We start from the raw sequence: 12,366 nt of genomic DNA on the forward strand, positions 1-12,366 counted from the left end.
ATAAATTTTGTTTTAACTACCCACCAGAATTATTATATCTACAGAATTTTCATAGCTCGTATTCACGCTGACAAACATATGAATATCTCAGTTCTGCAATGGAATTCCATGATAGTGCCTATCCGACCTGTATTGGCTGGGAAGCTAGGCTCAAGACTTAGCAATTTCCCAATTTTCCGAGTAGTTTCGGAGTTAGTCTAATAAAACTCGGTCAAATTTCATTCTTGAAGATAAAACTGTATCTATTCTAGTGCACTACTAAGCAGGCTATCTGGAACTGCTGAGATCCTCGGTATCAAATCTGCATTGGCTGGGATGCTAGCTCAGAACTTAGCATTTACTCGATTTCTAGACTATTCCGAAAAAATCCTTCAGAACTTTTTCAATTTTCGTTCTGGAAGATAAAACTGTAAGTTTTCAAATGCAGTAGGGAGGGAACTATCCAGAACTCTTGAGATGCTGGGTATCAGACCTGCATGCTAGCTAGCTTGGATGCTAGCCCAAAACTTAGCATTTACTGGATTTATGTATGTATGTATGTATATACTTTATTGTACATAGAAATAAAAACACGAAAAACACAGTTACAGAGTAAATTAAATACAACAAAGGCGATCTGTATGAGATCTCTTCCAGTTAACCTTTGGGGAAATGAGTAAAACAGAAGTAACGGTGAATGAATGAAAAACACAAACAAAAGTGTACAATCACTGAAATTAATGAAATGCACGTTTTACAGTGTAGTTTCGGACTTAGTCTATCAAAACTCGGTCAAATTTAGTTCTAGAAGATAAAACGGTGTGAATTCTAGTGCAATAGGAAGCTGACTATCTAGAACTGTTGAGATGCTAGGTATCAGACTAGCATTAGTCGAAATGCTAGCTCAGAACTTAGCAATTCCTCGATTTCGATACTATATTCGGACATAGTCTTACAAAACTATAAAACTATGCGATTTCTACTGCACTATGTAGTGAGCTGGCTATCCATAACTGCTGAGATGCTAGGTATCAGACCTGCTTTGGCTGGGATGCTAATTTCATAATTTTGTGGTTTAAGACATTTATTCTCATAAGAATACACATTATTCACTTAATATGAGAATTTAAATTTACCTTAATGCTATACAATAACTTGGTGTGTATGTTTTGGCATCCCAAGGAAACACGAGTACCGAAATTCAAATAGTTACTTATTTGAATAGTAGTAAGGTCGGTATTCGTAGCGCACCCGCGGCGGTGTGATGAAAAAACTACAATATTAATTAATTAAGAGCCCGGTAACGATTTTAGAGCAAAAATGTAAAATTGATAGATTTAGTTGTTGAAATTGTACACCTTTTGTTACGTAATATCTAAATAACACGTATTGGTTACTATTAGCACGTTTTATCATCTAGCCTTTTAATAATGAGGTCGCTTGTTGTGTAATATGTAACGAAAAGGGACAGTTTTTAAAAATTCATCAAAAAATATGGTAGTCTATTATACAAAATGATGTATATGGACAGTTTCAGCAAATGTTGTGGATTGTTTAAGTATCAAAAGTACGTTGAAATTAAGTCGATTTTCAGAGAAATTGTGACTTGTTATGAAGTAATTTCTGGGAAAAATTGGATCGTCAACTTTCATTTACACTGCTTCAAATTTATAATAACAAAAATGTAGTTTATTAAAGATAAAGTACAGGATATGTGTAATACAAAAATACCATTTTTAGCAGGCCAAACTTTACGAAATTTACAAATAAGCTGCGCTGCTGCACTGCTTTACGCACGTTGACCTAAACGTCCATCAAAAAAATAATCATTACTAATTAAGTGACTCTGTTTTCAAAAAAATGATTTGTTATAATGAAAGATAACAAGACGTGCTAATAGAAACCAGTACTTATTATTTATCATAATTAACAAAAGGTGTACAATTTCATACGCGCTTAGTATGCGAGTGCAGTATTTAAGAATTAATAGATTTAGATCGAAATATATCATGGTTCGAATGTAAAAGTATTTTAGGGGCAGTTAATTTTTTTTTATGTTAGTTAACATGGTATAGCGGGTTTGTATTTGAAAACATTCGTTCAAGCTAATGGGCTGATTTTGTTTTTTACATATTTGCAATTGTTATATTTAACTATTTAAGCGAAATGTTTTCACTTTTAATAACATATCGTTTAAGTTTATTTTTGAATATTTAGAACGAAAGACTATTTTTAATACCCGGCGTTAGTTTGTTGCACAATTTTGCACCTTCGTTTAACATATTTCGTTTTCCGTATAATTTGTTCTATGAAAGTGTAAATTTAAACTATGTTTATATCGAAGATTATATTTATTCTGCTTATATATAAATAAAAGTTTCGTATGCAGTTTTTTATGTAAAATTTTATAGACCAAGATACAGGTTTTAAAAACGTAAATTTGTTTTCTCCAATATACTCGGAAATGTTCACCTTATTGTAGCAAAAATAGTACGAGAAGTTCTTCGTTATAGTCAAACACAAATTAAATAAATTCAAACCATTATTGTTGTGTTTTAGCCGACGGGAAAGTTATTACTGTATTGCTTTTTAATTTCCTTTCCACTGAGAAAAACGCATACAGCCAATTAACATAGCTGCGGGCCGCGTCTACACGACCCGGTCAGCATCATTTCAAGATATAGGATAGAGTCGAGTAAAACCGACGTGTATGATCATGTGAATACTGCTTAAAAAAATCAAAGACTATATATAACTTTTATATTTTTTTAAGGATTTCATACGTGCAAATACAGCTTATATTGCACAATTATATTGAATGAGCGAATATTGAATGGTACTGAATGGCAGAATAGTTGTGCCTTTAACTTTTCAAAACTGCTGAGATGCCAGGTATCAGACCTGCATTGGCTGGGATGCTAAGCTCTGAAGTTTGCAAAATCTCGATATCGATACTATTTTCGGACATAGTCTATCAAAACTCTGCCAAATTTAGTTCTAGAAGATAGAACTGTGAGGATGCTAATGTACTAGGGAGCTGGCTATACAGTACTGCTGAGGTGCCGGGTATCAGACCTGCATTGGCTGGGATGCTAAGCCCAGAACATAGCCATTTCACGATTTTCCGAGTAGTTTCAGACATAGTCTTTCAAAACTCTACCAAATTTAGTTCTAGAAGATAGAACTGTGTGGATACTAATATACTAGGGAGTTGACTATCTAGAACTGCTGAGGTCCTGTGTATTAGACTTGCATTCGCTGGGATGCTAAGCCCAGAACTTAGCAATTTCACGAATTTCAGAGTAGTATCGGACTAAGTCTGTCAAAACACGGTGAAATTTCATTCTGGAAGATAAAACTGTGTGTATTCTAGTGCACTAGGAAGCTGGCTATCTAGAACTCCTGAGATGCTAGGTATCAGACCAGCTTTCGCTGGGATGCTAAGCTCAGAACTTAGCATTACCTCGATTTCTATACCATTTTCAGACATAGTCTTTCAAAACTACCAAATTTAGTTCTAGAAGATAGAACTGTGTGTATTTTAGTTCACTAGGGAGCTGGCTATCCAGAACTGCTGAGATGCCAGGTACCGGACCTCCATTGGCTGGGATGCTAAGCTCAGAACTTTGCAATATCTCGATATCGATACTATTTTCGGGCATAGTCTATCAAAACTCTGCCAAATTTCGTTCTAGAAGGCAGAACTGTGTGTATTCAAGTGCTTTAGGAAGCTGGCTATCTAAAACTCTTGAGATGTTAGATATCAGACCAGCTTTCGCTGGGATGCTTAGCTCAGAACTTAGCATTACCTCGATTTCTGTACCAATTTCAGATATAGTCTTTCAAAACTCTACCAAATTTAGATCTAGAAGATAGAACTGTGTGTATTTTAGTTCACTAGGAAGCTGGCTATCTAGAATTGCTGGGATGCTGGGTATCAGACCAGCACTGGCTGGGATGCTTGCTCAAAAACTAAGCAATTTTCCGAGTAATTTCGGACTAAGTCTGTCAAAACACAGTAAAATTTTGTTCTAGAAGATAAAACTGTGTGTATTCTAGTGCATTAGGAAGCTGGCTATATATAACTCCTGATATGCTAGGTATAAGACTAGCTTTCACTGGGATGCTAAGCTCCGAACTTAGTATTACCTCGATTTCGATACTTATATCGGACAGTCCTCCAAAAATCGGCCAAATTTAGTTCTACAAGATAGAACTGTGTGTATTTTAGTTCACTAGGGAGCTGGCTATCCAGAACTGCTGAGATGCCGGGTACCAGACCTGCATTGGCTGGGATGCTAAGCTCAGAACTTAGCATTACCTCGATTTCTATACCATTTTCAGATATAGTCTTCCAAAACTCGGCCAAATTTAGTTCTAGAAGATAGAACTGTGTGTATTTTAGTTCACTAGGGAGCTGGCTATCCAGAATTGCTGAGATGCCGGGTACCAGACCTGCATTGGCTGGGATGCTAAGCTCAGAACTATGCAATATCTCGATATCGTTACTATTTTCGGACATAGTCTATCAAAACTCTGCCAAATTTCGTTCTAGAAGACAGAACTGTGTGTATTCAAGTGCTTTAGAAAGCTCGCTATCTAGAACTTCTGAGATGCTGGGTATCAGACCAGCTTTCGCTGGGATGCTAAGCTCAGAACTTAGCATTACCTCGATTTCTATACCATTTTCAGATATAGTCTTCCAAAACTCTACCAAATTTAGTTCTAGAAGAGAGAACTGTGTGTATTTTAGTTCACTAGGGAGCTGGCTATCCAGAACTGCTGAGATGCCAGGTACCAGACCTGCATTGGCTGGGATGCTAAGCTCAGAACTTTGCAATATCTCGATATCGATACTATTTTCGGACATAGTCTATCAGAACTCTGCCAAATTTATTTCTAGAAGACAGAACTGTGTGGATAGTAATGTACTAGGGAGCTGGCTATCTAGAACTGCTGAGATCCTGGGTATTTAACTTGCATTCGCTGGGATGCTAAGCTTAGAACTTAGCATTACCTCAATTTCTATACCATTTTCACACATAGTCTTTCAAAACTATACCAAATTTAGTTCTAGAATATAGAACTGTGTGGATGCTAATATACTAGGGAGTTGACTATCTAGAACTGCTGAGGTCCTGTGTATTAGACTTGCATTCGCTGGGATGCCAAGCCCAGAACTTAGCAATTTCACGAATTTCAGAGTAGTATCGGACTAAGTCTGTCAAATCACGGTGAAATTTCGTTCTAGAAGATGAAACTGTATGTATTCTAGTGCACTAGGAAGCTGGCTATCTAGAACTCCTGAGATGCTAGGTATCAGACCAGCTTTCGCTGGGATGCTAAGCTCAGAACTTAGCATTACCTCGATTTCTATACCATTTTCAGACATAGTCTTTCAAAACTCTACCAAATTTAGTTCTAGAAGATAGAACTGTGTGTATTTTAGTTCACTAGGGAGCTGGCTATCCAGAACTGCTGAGATGCCGGGTACCAGACCTGCATTGGCTGGGATGCTAAGCTCAGAACTTTGCAATATCTCGATATCGATACTATTTTCGTAGTCTATCAAAACTCTGCCAAATTACGTTCTAGAAGACAGAACTGTGTGGATGCTAATGTACTAGGGAGTTGACTATCTAGAACTGCTGAGGTCCTGTGTATTAGACTTGCATTCGCTGGGATGCTAAGCCCAGAACTTAGCAATTTCACGAATTTCAGAGTGGTATCGGACTAAGTCTGTCAAAACACGGTGAAATTTCGTTCTAGAAGATAAAACTGTGTGTATTCTAGTGCACTAGGAAGCTGGCTATCTAGAACTCCTGAGATGCTAGGTATCAGACTAGCTTTCACTGGGATGCTAAGCTCCGAACTTAGTATTACCTCGATTTCGATACTTATATCGGACAGTCCTCCAAAAATCGGCCAAATTTAGTTCTACAAGATAGAACTGTGTGTATTTTAGTTCACTAGGGAGCTGGCTATCCAGAACTGCTGAGATGCCGGGTACCAGACCTGCATTGGCTGGGATGCTAAGCTCAGAACTTAGCATTACCTCGATTTCTATACCATTTTCAGATATAGTCTTCCAAAACTCGGCCAAATTTAGTTCTAGAAGATAGAACTGTGTGTATTTTAGTTCACTAGGGAGCTGGCTATCCAGAATTGCTGAGATGCCGGGTACCAGACCTGCATTGGCTGGGATGCTAAGCTCAGAACTATGCAATATCTCGATATCGTTACTATTTTCGGACATAGTCTATCAAAACTCTGCCAAATTTCGTTCTAGAAGACAGAACTGTGTGTATTCAAGTGCTTTAGAAAGCTCGCTATCTAGAACTTCTGAGATGCTGGGTATCAGACCAGCTTTCGCTGGGATGCTAAGCTCAGAACTTAGCATTACCTCGATTTCTATACCATTTTCAGATATAGTCTTCCAAAACTCTACCAAATTTAGTTCTAGAAGAGAGAACTGTGTGTATTTTAGTTCACTAGGGAGCTGGCTATCCAGAACTGCTGAGATGCCAGGTACCAGACCTGCATTGGCTGGGATGCTAAGCTCAGAACTTTGCAATATCTCGATATCGATACTATTTTCGGACATAGTCTATCAGAACTCTGCCAAATTTATTTCTAGAAGACAGAACTGTGTGGATAGTAATGTACTAGGGAGCTGGCTATCTAGAACTGCTGAGATCCTGGGTATTTAACTTGCATTCGCTGGGATGCTAAGCTTAGCATTACCTCAATTTCTATACCATTTTCACACATAGTCTTTCAAAACTATACCAAATTTAGTTCTAGAAGATAGAACTGTGTGGATGCTAATATACTAGGGAGTTGACTATCTAGAACTGCTGAGGTCCTGTGTATTAGACTTGCATTCGCTGGGATGCCAAGCCCAGAACTTAGCAATTTCACGAATTTCAGAGTAGTATCGGACTAAGTCTGTCAAATCACGGTGAAATTTCGTTCTAGAAGATGAAACTGTATGTATTCTAGTGCACTAGGAAGCTGGCTATCTAGAACTCCTGAGATGCTAGGTATCAGACCAGCTTTCGCTGGGATGCTAAGCTCAGAACTTAGCATTACCTCGATTTCTATACCATTTTCAGACATAGTCTTTCAAAACTCTACCAAATTTTGTTCTAGAAGATAGAACTGTGTGTATTTTAGTTCACTAGGGAGCTGGCTATCCAGAACTGCTGAGATGCCGGGTACCAGACCTGCATTGGCTGGGATGCTAAGCTCAGAACTTTGCAATATCTCGATATCGATACTATTTTCGTAGTCTATCAAAACTCTGCCAAATTACGTTCTAGAAGACAGAACTGTGTGGATGCTAATGTACTAGGGAGTTGACTATCTAGAACTGCTGAGGTCCTGTGTATTAGACTTGCATTCGCTGGGATGCTAAGCCCAGAACTTAGCAATTTCACGAATTTCAGAGTGGTATCGGACTAAGTCTGTCAAAACACGGTGAAATTTCGTTCTAGAAGATAAAACTGTGTGTATTCTAGTGCACTAGGAAGCTGGCTATCTAGAACTCCTGAGATGCTAGGTATCAGACCAGCTTTCGCTGGGATGCTAAGCTCAGAACTTAGCATTACCTCGATTTCTATACCATTTTCAGACATAGTCTTTCAAAACTCTACCAAATTTAGTTCTAGAAGATAGAACTGTGTGTATTTTAGTTCACTAGGGAGCTGACTATCCAGAACTGCTGAGATGCCGGGTACCAGACCTGCTTTGGCTGGGATGCTAAGCTCAGAACTTTGCAATATCTCGATATCGATACAATTTTCGGACATATTCTTACAAAACTCTACCAAATTTAGTTCTAGAAGATGGAACTGTGTGTATTTTAGTTCACTAGGAAGCTGGCTATCTAGAACTGCTGGGATGCTGGGTATCAGACCAGCACTGGCTGGGATGCTAGCTCAAAAACTAAGCAATTTCATTATTTTCCGAGTAATTTCGGACTAAGTCTGTCAAAACACGGTGAAATTTTGTTCTAGAAGATAAAACTGTGTGTATTCTAGTGCATTAGGAAACTGGCTATATAGAACTCCTGAGATGCTAGGTATCAGACTAGCTTTCACAGGGATGCTAAGCTCCGAACTTAGTATTACCTCGATTTCGATACCTATATCGGACAATCTTCCAAAACTAGGCCAAATTTAGTTCTAGAAGATAGAACTGTGTGTATTTTAGTTGACTAGGGAGCTGGCTATCCAGAACTGCTGAGATGCCAGGTACCAGACCTGCTTTGGCTGGGATGCTAAGCTCAGAACTTTGCAATATCTCGATATCGATACAATTTTCGGACATATTCTTACAAAACTCTACCAAATTTAGTTCTAGAAGATGGAACTGTGTGTATTTTAGTTCACTAGGAAGCTGGCTATCTAGAACTGCTGGGATGCTGGGTATCAGACCAGCACTGGCTGGGATGCTAGCTCAAAAACTAAGCAATTTCATTATTTTCCGAGTAATTTCGGACTAAGTCTGTCAAAACACGGTGAAATTTTGTTCTAGAAGATAAAACTGTGTGTATTCTAGTGCATTAGGAAACTGGCTATATAGAACTCCTGAGATGCTAGGTATCAGACTAGCTTTCACAGGGATGCTAAGCTCCGAACTTAGTATTACCTCGATTTCGATACCTATATCGGACAATCTTCCAAAACTAGGCCAAATTTAGTTCTAGAAGATAGAACTGTGTGTATTTTAGTTGACTAGGGAGCTGGCTATCCAGAACTGCTGAGATGCCAGGTACCAGACCTGCATTGGCTGGGATGCTAAGCTCAGAACTTTGCAATATCTTGATATCGATACTATTTTCGGACATAGTCTATCAAAACTCTGCTAAATCTCGTTCTAGAAGACAGAACTGTGTGGATGCTAATGTACTAGTGAGTTGACTATCTAGAACTGCTGAGGCCCTGGGTATTTAACTTGCATTCGCTGGGATGCTAAGCCCAGAACTTAGCAATTTCACGAATTTCAGAGTAGTATCGGACTATGTCTGTCAAAACACGGTGAAATTTCGTTCAAGAAGATAGAACTGTGTGTATTCAAGTGCACTAGGAAGCTGGCTATCTAGAACTCTTGAGATGCTAGTGCTAGGTATCAGACCAGCTTTCGCTGGGATGCTAAGCTCAGAACTTAGCATTACATCGATTTCGATACCATTATCGGACATAGTCTTTCAAAACTCTGTCAAAATTAGTTCTAGAAGATAGAACTGTGTGTATTTTAGTTCACTAGGGAGCTGGCTATCCAGAACTGCTGAGATGCCAGGTACCAGACCTGCATTGGCTGGGATGCTAAGCTCAGAACTTTGCAATATCTTGATATCGATACTATTTTCGGACATAGTCTATCAAAACTCTGCCAAATTTCGTTCTAGAAGACAGATCTGTGTGGATAGTAATGTACTAGGGAGCTGGCTATCTAGAACTGCTGAGATCCTGGGTATTAGACATGCATTCTCTGGGATGCTAAGCCCAGAACTTAGCAATTTCACGAATTTCAGAGTAGTATTGGACTAAGTCTGTCAAAACACGGTAAAATTTCGTTCTAGAAGATAAAACTGTGTGTATTCTAGTGCACTAGGAAGCTGTCTATCTAGAACTTCTGAGATGCTAGGTATCAGACCAGCTTTCGCTGGGATGCTAAGCTCAGAACTCAGCAATATCTCGATATCGATACTATTTTCGGACATAATCTATGAAAACTCTGCCAAAATTAGTTCTAGAAGATAGAACTGTGTGTATTTTGGTTCACTAGGGAGTTGGCTATCCAGAACTGCTGAGGTGCCGGGTACCAGACCTGCATTGGCTGGGATGCTAAGCTCAGAACTTTGCAATATCTCGATATTGATACTATTTTCGGACATAGTCTATCAAAACTCTGCTAAATTTCGTTCTAGAAGATAGAACTGTGTGGATGCTAATGAAGTGGGGAGCTAGCTATCCAAAACTGCTGAGATCCTGGGTATTAGACTTGTATTCGCTGGGATGCTAAGCCCAGAACTTAGCAATTTCACGAATTTCAGAGTAGTATCGGACTAAGTCTGTCAAAAAACGGTGAAATTTCGTTCTATAAGATAAAACTCTGTATATTCTAGTGCACTAGGAAGCTGTCTATCTAGAACTCCTGAGATGCTATGTATCAGACCAGCTTTCGCTGGGATGCTAGCTCAAAACTTAACAATTACTCGATTTTTAGACTATTTCGAACAAAAATCCTTCGGAACTTTTTCAATTTTCATTCTAGAAGATAAAACTGTGTGTTTTCTAATGCACTAGGGAGCGGGCTATCTAGAACTGCTGAGATGCTGGGTATCAGATCTGCATCGGCTGGGATGCGATGCTCAGAGCTTAGCATTTACTGGATTTCAAGACTATTTTCGGACAATTTCTATCAAAACTCTGTCAAATTTCGTTCTAGAAGATAGAACTGTATGTATTCTAATGCACTAGGGAGCTGGCTATCCAGAACTCCTGAGATGCTGGCTGTCAAACCTTGGATTTCAGCTCGAACTTAGTTTTAGTTAGAAGAAACCTACAATTTTTTTTGATGTACGTATCCCATGCATATATGAAAAAAAAAATTTTTACAGTTTTGACTAGAACTCATTATAGATCGCCTAGAAATGTTACTAGCTTCCATTTAAATGCTATTTTGAGGCTGTGGAGTGGATAACGGCTGGGATGCTAGTGTGTCAAAATGGGAAGTTAGCATCTCATTTTCAATTTTCATTTTTTTTGCGTAAATAAGTAGAACTATTAAAAAAAACTACCTAGAACTATAGAACTATTAGGGATGCTACTAGAACTCTCAAGAAAACTTGAGATGCTAGCACTTGATATGCTAGGTTCACAGACACCATTTGAAGTAGATATAATATAAGTACAAATTACATTTACCTTTTTCTGTATCCGTTAATTAAGTTCTTTTTAACGTTTTGTGGTTTCGAGTATTCCGAAATGAATGGGTTTTTAATTTTTAAAAACGGCGTGCACGTAAAAAATAGCCAAGTTTGCAAGAACGGTTTTTGATGATATAATATTTTGACGACCGGTTTGGCCTAGTGGGTAGTGACCCTGCCTACGAAGCTGATGGTCCCGGGTTCAAATCCTGGTAAGGGCATTTATTCGTGTGATGAGCATGGATATTTGTTCCTGAGTCATGGGTGTTTTCTATTTATTTAAGTATTTATAAATATTGCTATATTATATATATCGTTGTCTAAGTACCCTCAACACAAGCCTTATTGAGCTTACTGTGGGACTTAGTCAATTTGTGTAATAATGTCCTATAATATTTATTAAAAAAAAAAATTTAAATAGGTATAATTTAGGTTTTTATTTTTACCCTTGGAACGCATCGCCTATCGTGTGCACGTCATAGTGAACCTTGTCAGAATGTACGAAGGTAGATATTGGGCGTTAGACGCACGCATCAGCTGATCAACCCTTCGATGTCCAAAGACGTTTCTTTGGAAATCAAAGGGTTAAATACAATTGGTCTTACCTAGGGCTGCCATCCGTCCGGGTTTTCCCGGATTTATCCTAGTTTGGAGGCCGTCCGGGGACCGTCCGGGGGGGTTGTCAAGAAGTATCCGGGGAAAACCCGGACACTTTTCATGTAAGGAAGCACATTAAAACTACATGTAAAATTAAAGGTCTTGTTTTTAAAAATATTATTTTCGGACTCGTCCGGGGAAAAAATGCGATTTACGCCAAATGTCCGAGGTTTTTTTAAACTTTGTCCGGGTTTGGCGAAATTCGAGATGGCAGCCCTAGTCTTACCTAAAGTGTTGGTAGCAGCAATACAATACAATACAATACAAATCCTCTTTATTGCACAACCTCTGAAAAAATGTACATGGAAACACATATAATACATGAAGATAGAGGTAAACAACAGGCGGCCTTATCGCTACAGAGCGATCTCTTCCAGACAACTTACAGCAGCTCGAGTCTTTTGAGTCTAAATTGAAGAACTCGACTCGTTTTTACGAGACTCTGAGCTTAAAAAAAATCTGAGTTTTTTAAGTCCCTAGTCGAGTCCTTTATTGAGTCTTTTTTAAGCGCAACTCAAAAGGACTCAAGTCTCCGGATAAAGACTCAGCAATTTTGTAGGTTTTATCTAATAATTGTAAAGTAAATAGGCGTTAGTGTATGATTTATTTTATATACATCCATGAATTTTACATAAAGACAACGCATTTCGAAGTTATTTGTAAAATACAAGTTCTCCGAAATGGACTCAAGTCTCTACAAAAAACTCGAGTCTAATAAGTTGAAAAGAACTAGAGTTTCGTCCTAATAATGAGAGTCTGAAAATCTGAGTCGAGTCTTAAAGCAGAGGACCCAA

At 38.4% G+C, this 12,366-nt stretch overlaps 1 protein-coding gene across 2 annotated transcripts in view; it reads right to left on the bottom strand.

The window, feature by feature from the left end:
- The window catches only part of LOC133526203 (uncharacterized), a 327,454-nt gene that overhangs the window by 260,545 nt on the left and 54,543 nt on the right, over nucleotides 1–12,366 (bottom strand). The gene's annotated exons all lie outside the window — the stretch shown is intronic.

This window comes from Cydia pomonella, chromosome 16 (assembly GCF_033807575.1).
Source record: "Cydia pomonella isolate Wapato2018A chromosome 16, ilCydPomo1, whole genome shotgun sequence".
NCBI lineage: Eukaryota > Metazoa > Arthropoda > Insecta > Lepidoptera > Tortricidae > Cydia > Cydia pomonella.